The sequence below is a fragment of the Prionailurus bengalensis genome, chromosome F2 (genome assembly GCF_016509475.1).
Source record: "Prionailurus bengalensis isolate Pbe53 chromosome F2, Fcat_Pben_1.1_paternal_pri, whole genome shotgun sequence".
In the NCBI taxonomy this organism is placed as follows: domain Eukaryota; kingdom Metazoa; phylum Chordata; class Mammalia; order Carnivora; family Felidae; genus Prionailurus; species Prionailurus bengalensis.
In genome coordinates, this window is record NC_057353.1 from 55537609 (window position 1) to 55549792 (window position 12184).

At 35.0% G+C, this 12184-nt stretch overlaps 1 non-coding gene across 1 annotated transcript; it reads right to left on the bottom strand.

The window, feature by feature from the left end:
• Positions 1-1420: 1420 nt before the first annotated feature.
• Positions 1421-1491, bottom strand: LOC122496142. Its single transcript, XR_006300689.1, has one exon. It is a non-coding gene; the product is annotated as a small nucleolar RNA SNORD56 (small nucleolar RNA).
• Positions 1492-12184: the final 10693 nt, after the last annotated feature.

A 12184-nucleotide genomic window follows, 5' to 3' on the forward strand; every position in this document is an offset into this window, starting at 1 on the left:
AGATAAATCTTCCCAACCAAGTCACTTAATGACTTCTGGCAGCATATAGGACTAATAGTATAGTTCCATAAATAATTCTAATTTTAAAATTATTTTTCTACCAAACATATTGTCAACAGATCTGGTTTCTTTTAAGGTCTCTTCCCTTTGCTTGCGGATGGCTACATTTTCCATCTCTTCATGTGGTCTTTTGTCTGATGTCTCTTTAATTGTCCAAATTTCCTCTTTTTATAAGGAGGATTGGATTAGGCCCCCCCTAATAGCCTAACTTAATTTACTCATTTCTTTAAAGGCACTATCTCCAAATACGGGTGCATTCTGAGGTATTGGGGTTTAGGGCTTCAACATATGAATGTGGGAGAGATACAGCTGAGCCCATAACAACTGCTAAACAGTATTTCATGGTATGAATGTACCATAGTGGGTTTACTATTCACCTATCAAAGGACATCTAGCTTGTTTCCAGTTTTTGGCTATTACAAATAAAGCTGCGATAAATGTTTGTGTGCAAATCTTTTAAAAAGTTTATGTATTTTTAGAAAAAGAAAGCATGAGCGGGGAGGGGCAGAGAAAGAGGGAGAGAGAGAATCCCAAGCAGGCTCTGCACTGTCAGCCCAGAGCCTGATGTGGAGCTCCATCTCACAAACCATGAAATCAGGACCTGAGCCAAAATCAGAAGTCAGAAACTTAGCTGACTGAGCCACCTAGGTGCCCCTGTGTCCAATTTAAAAAAAAATTTTTTTTGACATTTATTTATTTTTGAGAGACAAAGGCAGACAGAGTGCAAGCAGGGAGGGGTGGAGAGAGGGGGAGACACAGAATCTGAAGCAGGCTCCAGGCTCTGAGCTGTCAGCACAGAGTCCCGTGGAAAGCTCCAACCCAGGAACTGTGAGATCATGACCTGAGCTGAAGTCGGATGCTTAACCGACTGAGCCACCCAGGCGCCCCACCCTGTGTGCATATTCTAATGTAAACATAATCTCTCTGGGATAAATGTCCAGGAGTATAATTGTTGAGTCATATGGTAGTTACATGTTATTATTATTATTATTATTATTATTATTATTATTAATTTATAAAATGTATACTCTCAAATTATTTTCCACAGTGGCTGTACAATTTTACATTCCCGCCAGCAATATATGAATGATCCAGTTTCTCCACATCCTTTCCAACATTTGATGTTGTCTCAAGGATTACATTTATCCATTTTGATAAGTGTATAGTGGTATCCAACTGTGGCTTTAATTTGTATTTCCCTATTTCCTAATGCTGTTAAACATTTTTTTTTCATGTACTTGTTTAACATCAGTATATTCTTTTTGGTGAAAATTCTCTTCATGGCTATGTTCATCTTCTAACTGGTTTGCTTGTGGGTTTTTTTCCCTTTCCTTAACCTCCTTTTCCCCCTCTTATTTCTTCACTCAGACCCAAAATATCAATACTCACTAGGTGAACTGTTGTTAACAAAAAATATTGTTATCACTGTAGTTTTTTCCTCTGCTTTCACTATTGATTTTGAGATTTCATTACACATTTTAGATACCAGTCTTTTGTCAAATACTTGACTATCAATATTTTAGTGCAGTGCTTATTTTTTCATCCTTTTAAAAGGGTTTTACACAGCTAAATTATTAATTTCTATGGTATCCCACTGCATGCACTTTTTTCTTTTTGTGGATTATATTTTTGTGATAAAGTCAAAGAATTTAGTCCTAAATATAGGTGTTTCAGGACTCCTGGGTGGCTCAGTCAGTTAAGCGTCTGACTTCGGCTCAGGTCATGATCTCATGGTTTGTGAGTTCGAGCCCCGCGTTGGGGCTCTGTGCTGACAGCTTGGAGCCTGGAGACTGCTTCAGATTCTGTGTCCCCTTCTATCTCTGCCCCTTCCCCATTTTTTCTCTCTCTATCAAAAATAAATAAATGTAAAAAAATTTAAATATAGGTGTTTCACTTTTGTGCTTTCTTCCTAAAAGTTTTATAATTTTTCATATCATATTTTAAATTTATATTAAGCCTATTATCCAATTTTTGTATAACATTTGAGATTAAGGTCTAAGTTCACTCTTTTATCTACAAATGTCTAACTCCTCCAACACCACTGGTTGAAAAATCTACCTGGCTTCCACTGAGGGTTTTTTTTACACTTTTGGCAAAAATCTGTTAGGAATATTTGTATGGGAATGTTTCTTGGTTGTGTGTTCTATTCCCTTCTACTGTATCTCTTCCTAACAGCCTGCAGTACTTTCCTAATAGCTTACACAATTGCTTAAAATCTCCTTCATTTTTTGTTTCAACATAAATGAAATCAATTTCTCTCCCTTACTACATTAGTCTCTCTCCCTATTGCAACAGTCCTGAAAGAAAGCCTTCCTTGTCATTTTTAACCAGAATCCAGGGAAATTTCTCTTTGACACTTTGTACCGCTTTTATAGTGATTGCATCATATGCTGTACTATGTACATACATACACAGTCTACTGGTGCCATTTTGCCAGTTCGAGTAAATGTAGAAACTTTAATTGCTTTATGTCAGTTTACCCTTTCCATTTATAATATAAATATCTTTAATAGTCTTCCATATACTTTAGCATCCATACCAAGAAATGAATTACTTTTGCTTCAACAGTCAAAGAAAACTTAACTCCAGAAGAGAAGGAAAAGCTGTTGTATTTAACTCTAAGTTTGTTTGCCATATTTTTTTATCCGTCCTTAGGTTTCAACTTTCCTTATTTCATTGTTTCCTTTGTGTTTAGAGAGTTTTATTTAACCATTTTCTAGGGTAGGTCCATTGGGGAAAAAAAATCTCTTACCTTGTGAGAATGTCTTGATTTCCTCTTAATCCTGAAGGATATTTTTTCTTGCTATAGGATTCTGAGTTGACACTTGAAAAATATTGTGCCACTTCCTCTGGCCTTTTTGGGTTTTAATGAGAAATCCCCTGTCACTTGAACTATATTCCCCTTATAGGTAAGGTGTCATTTCTCTCTCACTGCTTTCCAGACTCTTTTCTTTGTCTTGAGTTTTCAAAAGTTTGACTATGATGTATCTTGGTGTGGATTCCTTTGAATTTATTCTTAACATTTGTTCAGCTTCTTGAATCTATAAGGTTTAAGTATTGTGCCAAATTTGGTAAATTTCTGGCCATTAGTCTTTGAGTAATTTGTGCAGCCATATTCTCTTTCTCTTCTTCTTCTAATACTTTAATTACACAAGTCTTAGAACTTTTAATGTGGTTCCAGTGGTCCATATGGCACTGTTCACAAGATGGAAATCTTTCTGTTTTCTATTTTCAAGTTCACAGATTTTTTGTTGTGTTTCGTCTATTCTAGTGTTGGGTCTATCCATTGAGTTTTATTGTTTTTATCTGCTATTATATTTTGTTGAGATGCTATGTTTTTGCTAAGACAATTATTTTTCAATTACTTTGAGAACTTTTCTGTACCTTCTCATCATGACATTATTATGATTGCTGCTTTAAACTCTTTGTCGGACAATTCTAACATTTTCATGATCCTAGTGTTGGCCTTTATTGATTTCATTGTTTCATCCAGTTTGAGATATTTATGGTTCTTTGTATGACAAGGAATTGTTTATTAAAGTCTGGACATACTTGATGTATTATGAGACTTTGGGCCTTATTTAAGGCTTCTGTTTTAGTTGATTTCCTTTGATGATGCTCCTCCCAGATAAAGGGAATGTGTTGACTCATTACCACCAGAAAGATTAGAAACCAGAGTCTGCCCAGCCTCTGTCAATGCACAAAAAAGGATACTCTTTGTTATGGAGGTCTCTGGCTCCTCATTAGGCCTCCAATGATAATCTTTTGACTGGAAAAATTAGTAATCTATCATTCTTTTTTTTTAAGGTTTTACTAATTTTTGAGAGAGAATGAACAGGAGAGGGGCAGAGAGAGAGGGAGACAGAGAATCTGAAGTGGGCTCTGTGCTGACAGCAGCGAGCCTGACTTAGGGCTTGAACTCATGAACCAGGAGATCATGAACCTAGCCGGAGTTGGGCACTTAACCGACTGAACCACCCAGGCACCCCAGTAGTCCATCATTCTTATATCTCACAGATACCCTTCAGGGAAAGTGGCCTCATAACTCATGGGTAGAAGTAAAATTTTTGACACTTCCTTGGCCTTTTCTCTCTTTTTGTAAGTTTTTAATTTAAATTCCACTTAGTTAACACACAGTTTATTATCAGTTTGAAGTGTACAATTCAGTGTTTCAATACTTCCATATAACACCCAGTGCTTGTTGCAAGTACAGTCCTTAATCTCCATCACCTATTGAACCCATCCCCTCTACCCTCTGCCAGTTCCCCTCTGGTAACCATCAATTTGTTCTCTGTAGTTAAAAATCTGTTTCTTGGTTTGACCTCCCTCTGTCTCTCTTTTTCCTTTGCTCATTTGTTTTATTTCTTCAATCCCACATATGAGTGAAATCATATGGTATTTGTCTTTCTCTCCTGGCTTTTTGTGACATTAACAGCAGGGAGGAGGAGTGCCTCATTATTGATATTGGTTTAGAAATCCAAGCTTCTCTTATAATCCCCATAAAATCAAGAGTGGCCTTATTATTGCCCGGTAGGATTGAAAGACATGGCTCCCAATTAGGTCTTCCCTCACCCCACCCCACTGGGGGAGTTGGGAAGCTTTGTCACGGTGTGGTGATGCTGGAAATCTAAGATCCCACTTGAACTTTGCTGACATGTGCTATTTAACTAGAGTAAAGCTTTATTTTTTCCTAAAAGTTTCTGTTTTATCAATTTGTCCCTTTTCTGGATCTTTGGCTAAAGATGCAGACTTTTTGAGGAGTGTTTTGTTTGCCTCTATGTGTTGGTATTCTCAAGTGGCAGCTTCTTCAGTTCCAAGTTTGGAAAATATGAGACAAAAAGAAAAGCCAGGAACCAATAATCATGCATTACTTGGGTTTTTATGTCTCTCATCACTCTACCTTTTTCTCTTTACCTCTCAGAATCTTCTTATGTTAGTTTCACATAGAATATCAAGGATTTATAGTTGTATGTAGTGGAGGGAAAAGGAAAAAAAAGTACTTTACTCATTTTTCTCAGAAGCAGAAGTCCTCAACTTTTTAAATTAATGAATTCTTTTGTAATTTTTTCTTCATATCGTGGGTGTCCTTCATGGTGTGGTGTTCTTGGTTTTGGGTGGATGGAATGTATATAGGGTTATGTGGTGAACAGTCAAGTTGCTAACTTTTATAATAGATGATACTTAAATGACAGTCACAGATAGCTTTCTTGTTTTCTTTTTTGTGCTAAGACTCACTTGGAGTGGGATTTCCAGAACTAGAAAAACCATCAAGAAAGAGATAGTCTCATTATACATACATTGCCACTAAAGTTGCAATCTTATATATTTATATTAGTCAGTTTTCTGTTGCATTAAAGATGAATAGCAAACAACACCCAAACTTTGTGGTTTATAACAGGAAACATTTATTTTTCTTGTTCTTTGATCAGTGGGTAAAACAAAATTCGCTAATTAGCTCTAGGCTGTGAGTCCATTAGGGTTCTATTCCACATATCTCTTCCTGGGACTAGTGGCAAGAGTATGCTCTTCTCACAGAGATGGGAGAAATACAAGATGGCGGAACCATAAGAGTCTAAGCCAAATCACCCAAGCACACATAAGGCATCTATTTTCATCACATTCATCACATCACTAACCTTCTACTGGCCAAATCAAACCATATGGCCAAGAGCAATCTGAGTGGGACAGGGAATATATTCTGCATACTGTAGTCAAAAGCACTCCTATGTAAAATTGTAAAGAGCCTAGACAGACAATTCCATAATACTGAGAAAGTAAATATTAGGGAAAATTAATCACTTTACTACAATTAGCATCACGCCTAGAAGTAAGGAAGCAATTCTGAGCTGGAAAGTCATCACTGTACCTGTCTGCTCCACCATAATAGGTAAATAATAGTATTAGATAAACTACTGCCATGAGACTACTGTGAAGCTATAAGGCAACTTTCAAATGTAAAATTATATATCTATATCTTCAAATTAAAATAGAATAAATGGATAAAAAGCACTGATTATTACATCTGCCAGTATATTTTCATTTAAATAGTAACCTCTAAGAATAATCATAGGGAAAAAATGTTTGCAAGAAAGCCTAATGTGCGAAACTCAGATTGTTAAAGCCAACTCCTCTGAATTGTATAAAATAAAATGGAAATTTGTCAGTTACCCAGGTTAGCCAATTACATTTATCAAACTTAGTTATATTAACTGCCTAATTCCTAAGGCTTCACTTCACTTATTATTGTGAAAGCCCGAATGTGGCACATTCTATTTTAAAAGGCAGAAGGAAAAGTCACACTATGTCAAATAACTCCTTAAAGAAATAGCCCAAGGTTATATTGACATGCAGAAAATGAAGTGGAAAATTGAGATAATTATTTAGATAAATCAAGCAAAAAATAAGACTCACCTTTGCCCCAGCTGCTTAAATATTCTGGACAATTAAAATGAAATCTAAAAACATCAGAACAGTTGTTTCGAATCTTTTAGCCAATATATGAATAAATTTACACCGAAGTATATTATTATTTAGAAAGAAAAACACTGTATTCATAGTTTGTGATGCCATAGTCATTATATGCTAAACATGTTTCTCACATTACTTTTCCACCTATTTCTATTGATTTGAGAATATCTTTCCCAAAAGCTCCATTAATTTTAACTGTAAATCTTTTCCACTTAGAATCTCCATATTTAAAGGAAGGATGAGATAACTTTGCTGTTATTAGATTCATGAGCTGCCTTACTTGTTATACTTTGACTCTGATAATACCTGACATATTAGACAGAGATTTATTTCTCAGCGTGAATCAATGAAATTGTTTGTTGAAACAACAAAACACCCAGCCCCTTACAGACAGCCCTACCCAAGTTTCTTTCATGAAACTTATAATCTAACTGAAGAGTGTCATAAATTCAAACCAGAAATGAGTTTGAAATTGTGGTAAATATAATAAAGGCTACAAAAAGGATGCTATGCAACAAAGCAACACAGAGGATCTACTTTATATCATGTTGTCCTTTAAGACCTCACTGATAAAAGTGACTTCTGTGCTCAGTCCTGAAGCATGAGAAGGAGCTGATCACTTTGTGGAATGAAGGAAATCTTCCCAGGAAGATTGAGTATTATAGATAGAAGGCAGAGTTTGGAATGAGCTAAGTGTGTTCAAAAAACTGGAGGAATCTTGGCATGGTTAGAAATTAGTGTCTGAGAGGTAGGGACACACTCTGTGAGGTGTGAAACATTGGTGAAGAGTATGGCATTAATTATAAGTGCTATGGACAACATTTCATGCCTTTTAAGCAGGGAATAGCCTGATGTATTTTTTAAAAAAACAAATAGGGCTAAGGAGATCTCTAGTTGGCATTACTTAAGAAAAGGAAATGTTATAGAAGTAAATGCTACCCTGAGAATGCAGAAGAAAACGTAGCAAAATAGAATGCATGCTTCAAAATGAAGTATCAAAACTGATACTTGCTATAAATGCAATATGGGTAGATTGGTAAGGAAGGGGGAGATAATTATTTTTCCCAACAAATAAACTAGCTCTACATTAAAGATTTATATATATATATTATACTGTATTTATCTATTTCTATAGAGAGAGTTTGAAGGAAAATTAATTATGGGTATTATAGTTTGTAATAAGCATTCCAAAATTAAAGTCATTGATGTTAATTGTGAAAGTTTCTTAGCAAAAACTAAGAGATAACTCATTGATTTTAGAGTTATCTAATACAATAAGTTAAATACCTTTAAAAGACCGAGTAAAACGTTGCTTTATGAATTTTAAAATGGGTTTTGCTATCAACCTGTTGGGGATAATAAAAGAAAAGGGAATGCAATTAAACATTATCAGAACATGTTTAATATGACCTTGAGTTATGGTGCAAAAAGATAATTATTGAAAGAAAAAATTTGGTTAGCTACCTTGAAATGACATTGATCACCTCTCACTTTTAATATTAAGTGGGGTATAAAAAATTATAAAAAAACAAATTTTTTAAAAATGGAATTATATAAATTCTATTTAGTTCAACTTGGATAATTAATATTATCCAATATTATATCCAATCTCCACTAAATAATATTTTTTCCACATAAATAAACAGAATTCTACATGAATTTAGAGCGTTCTTAGGTTTTCATTTTGGTGCAGAGAGAGTATATACATTCAAAGCATTTATTAGCCTTAATTGCTTAATAATTTAATAATATTATCATATATTTTCCATAATGCTCTCCAAATTTGCTCACATGTGAATAGGAATATATTTATTTCAAGTATGTCACATCTTTAAAAAAAGACATGCCACAAAACCAATACTTTAGAAATGTCTAATATGTGCAAAAACATTGTTTAACACACTAATTTACATTTTTAAAACATGACATAGATGTATAATTTTTATTTTTGTAAAAAGCATAAAGTGTCAACGTATAGATATAGTCTTATCTTTCAAATGAAGGCATTAGGACTTCCATAGACCTGAGGTTTCAAAACAAATTACTGAGGGAGATTCCCAATCTTGGACTAATTTTCCTAGATTTTTTGGGCAATCAGTTAATGTAATAGATAAATTAGTTCCTCAACCCTACAAGTTTCTTTGTATCAATGCTCTACTCATATTTTTATAAATTGTTCTGTTTGAATGCAGATTTTCAAAATTCTCCATTTCAATAATCATCTAACAAAAAGAAAAAAAAAAGAGGAGAAAGAAAAACAGGAAACAAAGTTCGGCTATGATGGAAATACTTTTTTGCAATCTTATGAATGAGTAGTAACAGGGTTAACAGGCCCAGAAAATGCCAACTCCTAAGTAGAATATGGGGAAGATGAAAAATAACCTAACCTCTAAGACGGAATATCAAAAAACTCAGAAAATGCTAGGACCAGAATGGTGCTAGATAAGGACTGACTGAAACCTGTTTAAGAAGCAGTTTGAACCTTAGATTCCCTTCCAGACCTATTTTATTGGTTAATTGCTCTTCCTCACCCTATCAGAAAGTTAGAGGTTCACACTTCGAAGTGAAAAAGCAGATACCACTAGATGACCACAGCCAGAGTTGGGAATATGATTACAGTACCCAAATCAAGAGGGTTCAATAAGTGTAAGATACTGCATGCTGAATCCTGAAAGTACTTAGTTCCCTCCATGTCTCTCTAAGAACCTTAAAGTGAGTCCTTTACTATCTATCCAGGAAGCATACTGAGAGGGTCTTCACTAAGAAACCCAAGTAGATCACAGAAAGAACCAAAAGAAGAACCAAAAATTATTGACATCAGAAGTTTTTCAAAAAATAGTTCAACTAAAGTATCCTCAGTGATGCTCAAATTCAACACATATCACCAACTCATTAAGAGGCATAGATGGGGTTCTTTGGAAAAACATTGATGAAATGTTGCACTTAGAATTAATTTTGAGGGTGTTACCTTTGGTAAGTACCTAACAATAAAGAAATGAGGCAAAATTGGACATAAGAAGTTGGTCTCTAATGCAACTATAACTGAGGCCTGAGGAGATCTGTAGCTGGGATAGCCTTTCCAAATTGGCCCCATCAAAGAAGTAACTAGTCATCTTTTTGTATCCCTCAATGTCAATCATTACTGCTGAGGATAACTCATCTCCAAGTGTCTTTGAACATTTGTGATTAGGTTCTTCAAGATGATATGACAGCTAATCAGCTACAGTAACTTAATTGGAGAGTAAAACAAACCTAACCTGGGAGAAAAACTTGTCTTAACCCAACCCCTACCAAAAATGAAATGCTTTTTTCTAAGCAGTTGGAAGTCTATGAATACAGGAGGCATTAGTCTGGCTTATGATGATGATGACTTAATGACAATGACACTGATAATGATAGATGTGATGGGAAAGGGGTATGGGTAATATAATCTTGGTCATCTTACATAATTTTGCTTTTGTGGAGATAGGAATATATTTAGCAATAGTTACTTACCTACTTGCTTTGTTAGAGTGCATACGGCTGCATGATTGTCAAAAGAGCAGCATCTTATGAAAGCAAGGGTACACAATCACAAGAAATGAAAAGACGGAAGTGGGAAACAGGGTAGAACTTTTTACATGACTTGTGAGAAATGCTTTGGGGAAGAAAGAGGAAATTTATGGTATTTCTATTAAGGAGTTATATAAGACATGATTAATGTTTGAGGAATAGGAGTGTTTTTCCTATCCCAGTCCCACCTGTTAAAGAAAAATGGCAAATTTACTCTCTATCATTCTCTGTTATGGTCTGGAGGAATTCAAGTATGATGGCTGTGATTTGGACAAAGAAAATATTTGAACAGTTGGCTGAAATCACCCCTCAGATAAAGCCATCCCATCTGAAAAATAAAATCTGAACGGCTGCTCATTCAATCCTGGGTATTCTTAGCCTAACTGCAATAATTTGAATGAATGACTTAGGAGTGGTGTGCAGTCTTAGGATTGTGAGATATAGGTGTCAAAGTACAGGAAACCTTAAGGGGCACAGGGATGGTGACCTGAAATACCTGGCTCTAAAACAGTGAGGGTTGGATGCTCTGTGGATGAAAGAAAAAATGTAGGAGTGGACAGAAAAACTGGAATCTGTGGCTGGAGATTATATTTAGTGGTTGTGTCACATAGACCTGAATGCAAAATTAGGATGGATATTGTTTGCAAATGGGGCATGTGGCTTTTGCCCTTTCATGCAGATATTACCTAATACCAACTTTCACAGAGTTTGAATTGGTCATGCTGAGTGGGAGCCACTGGAATTGTCCTGGCCTTCCTCAGTAGTAACTAACAATACAGAACTCTAGGAAGTCATTAAGAGTTCACTGATCTGATCAAAGAAATTGTGAGAATGTTGATTCCAGATGGTGTCCTGTTGAACAGTACAGTCTGGCCAGTGCATAAGGCAGATGTTTCTTGGAGGTTAAAACGAGACTATACAGTATGAAGCTAGGCAGTTCTTCTATTTGTGTCAGCTATTCTTGAAGTGATTAAACAAACAAATAAAAACAAAGAAGGTACAAAAGGCCAAGGGTGCTAGTATAACATTATAAACCTGGCCAATGACATTTTTTCCATTTCAATTTCAGAGTCTAGTTAGGAGCAATTTGCATCTACATGGAAAGGAATCTTCATATGTATTTGCAAACTCCCACAGGAATATTTAAAATTATTAACATATTTTCATGACTCACTGTACTGCTGTCTAATAGAAATTTTTATGATGATGGAATATTCTATATATACACTGTTCATCATGGTGGCCACTAACTACATGTAGCTATTGAGTATTTGAAATCTGGCTAATAGGATGAGTATCTGGCTTTTTCTTTAATGTTTGTGAATTTAAATTTGAATAGCCACTTGTGGCAGGTAGCTTTCAGATTGGACAAAGCAAATCTGAAGACATTAATAACTATCAAAAGCATACTGGTGCCCTACTGATATGATATTAAGTCATCAGAGGAAGAAGTTCTGGAGGAATAAAGGACTATAGAAACACATATGAAAGATAGAGCCTGATTCATAAATGTAGCTAACATCCAAATCTCAGAGCAGTATGTGCATTCTGGGGAATTATGTAGATGTAGCAAAAAGAGATGGAATGAAATCATGAAAAATAAATTACCTCTAACAGACCCTCATAATAGTAAAAAGTTCAGAGAATAGCAGAACTATTTGAGTTTTGGCAAATCATATTACTTATTTAGGAATTATTGTAGGCCCCATTTACAATGTCATAAAAAATACATCTGAATTTGAGGGGATTCTAAGAAGAAATAATTTGAAAACAACAACAACAAAAAAGAGAAAGTAAAGTAGCACAATCATCTCATTTGGACCTTATGAATCAACTATGAAGATAAAATTCATCACATATGCAATAAGAATAAAGACTGAAGAATTTGGCAAAAAAAATTAATAAGACATCTTAGGAAAAGCTACTTGGTTTTGGACTTGAAGTCTTTCTGAGACTTCTGTTCAGATAGCCCATCTGAAGGCAATTGATAATTTCTCAGCTACTTCCACTATTGAAGGACATAATTCTCAAGATGTCTTGAGAATTCTCATGACATCTTGTATTAGTTAATTCCAAACATATTTGTGGGGGCTCCTGGGTAGCT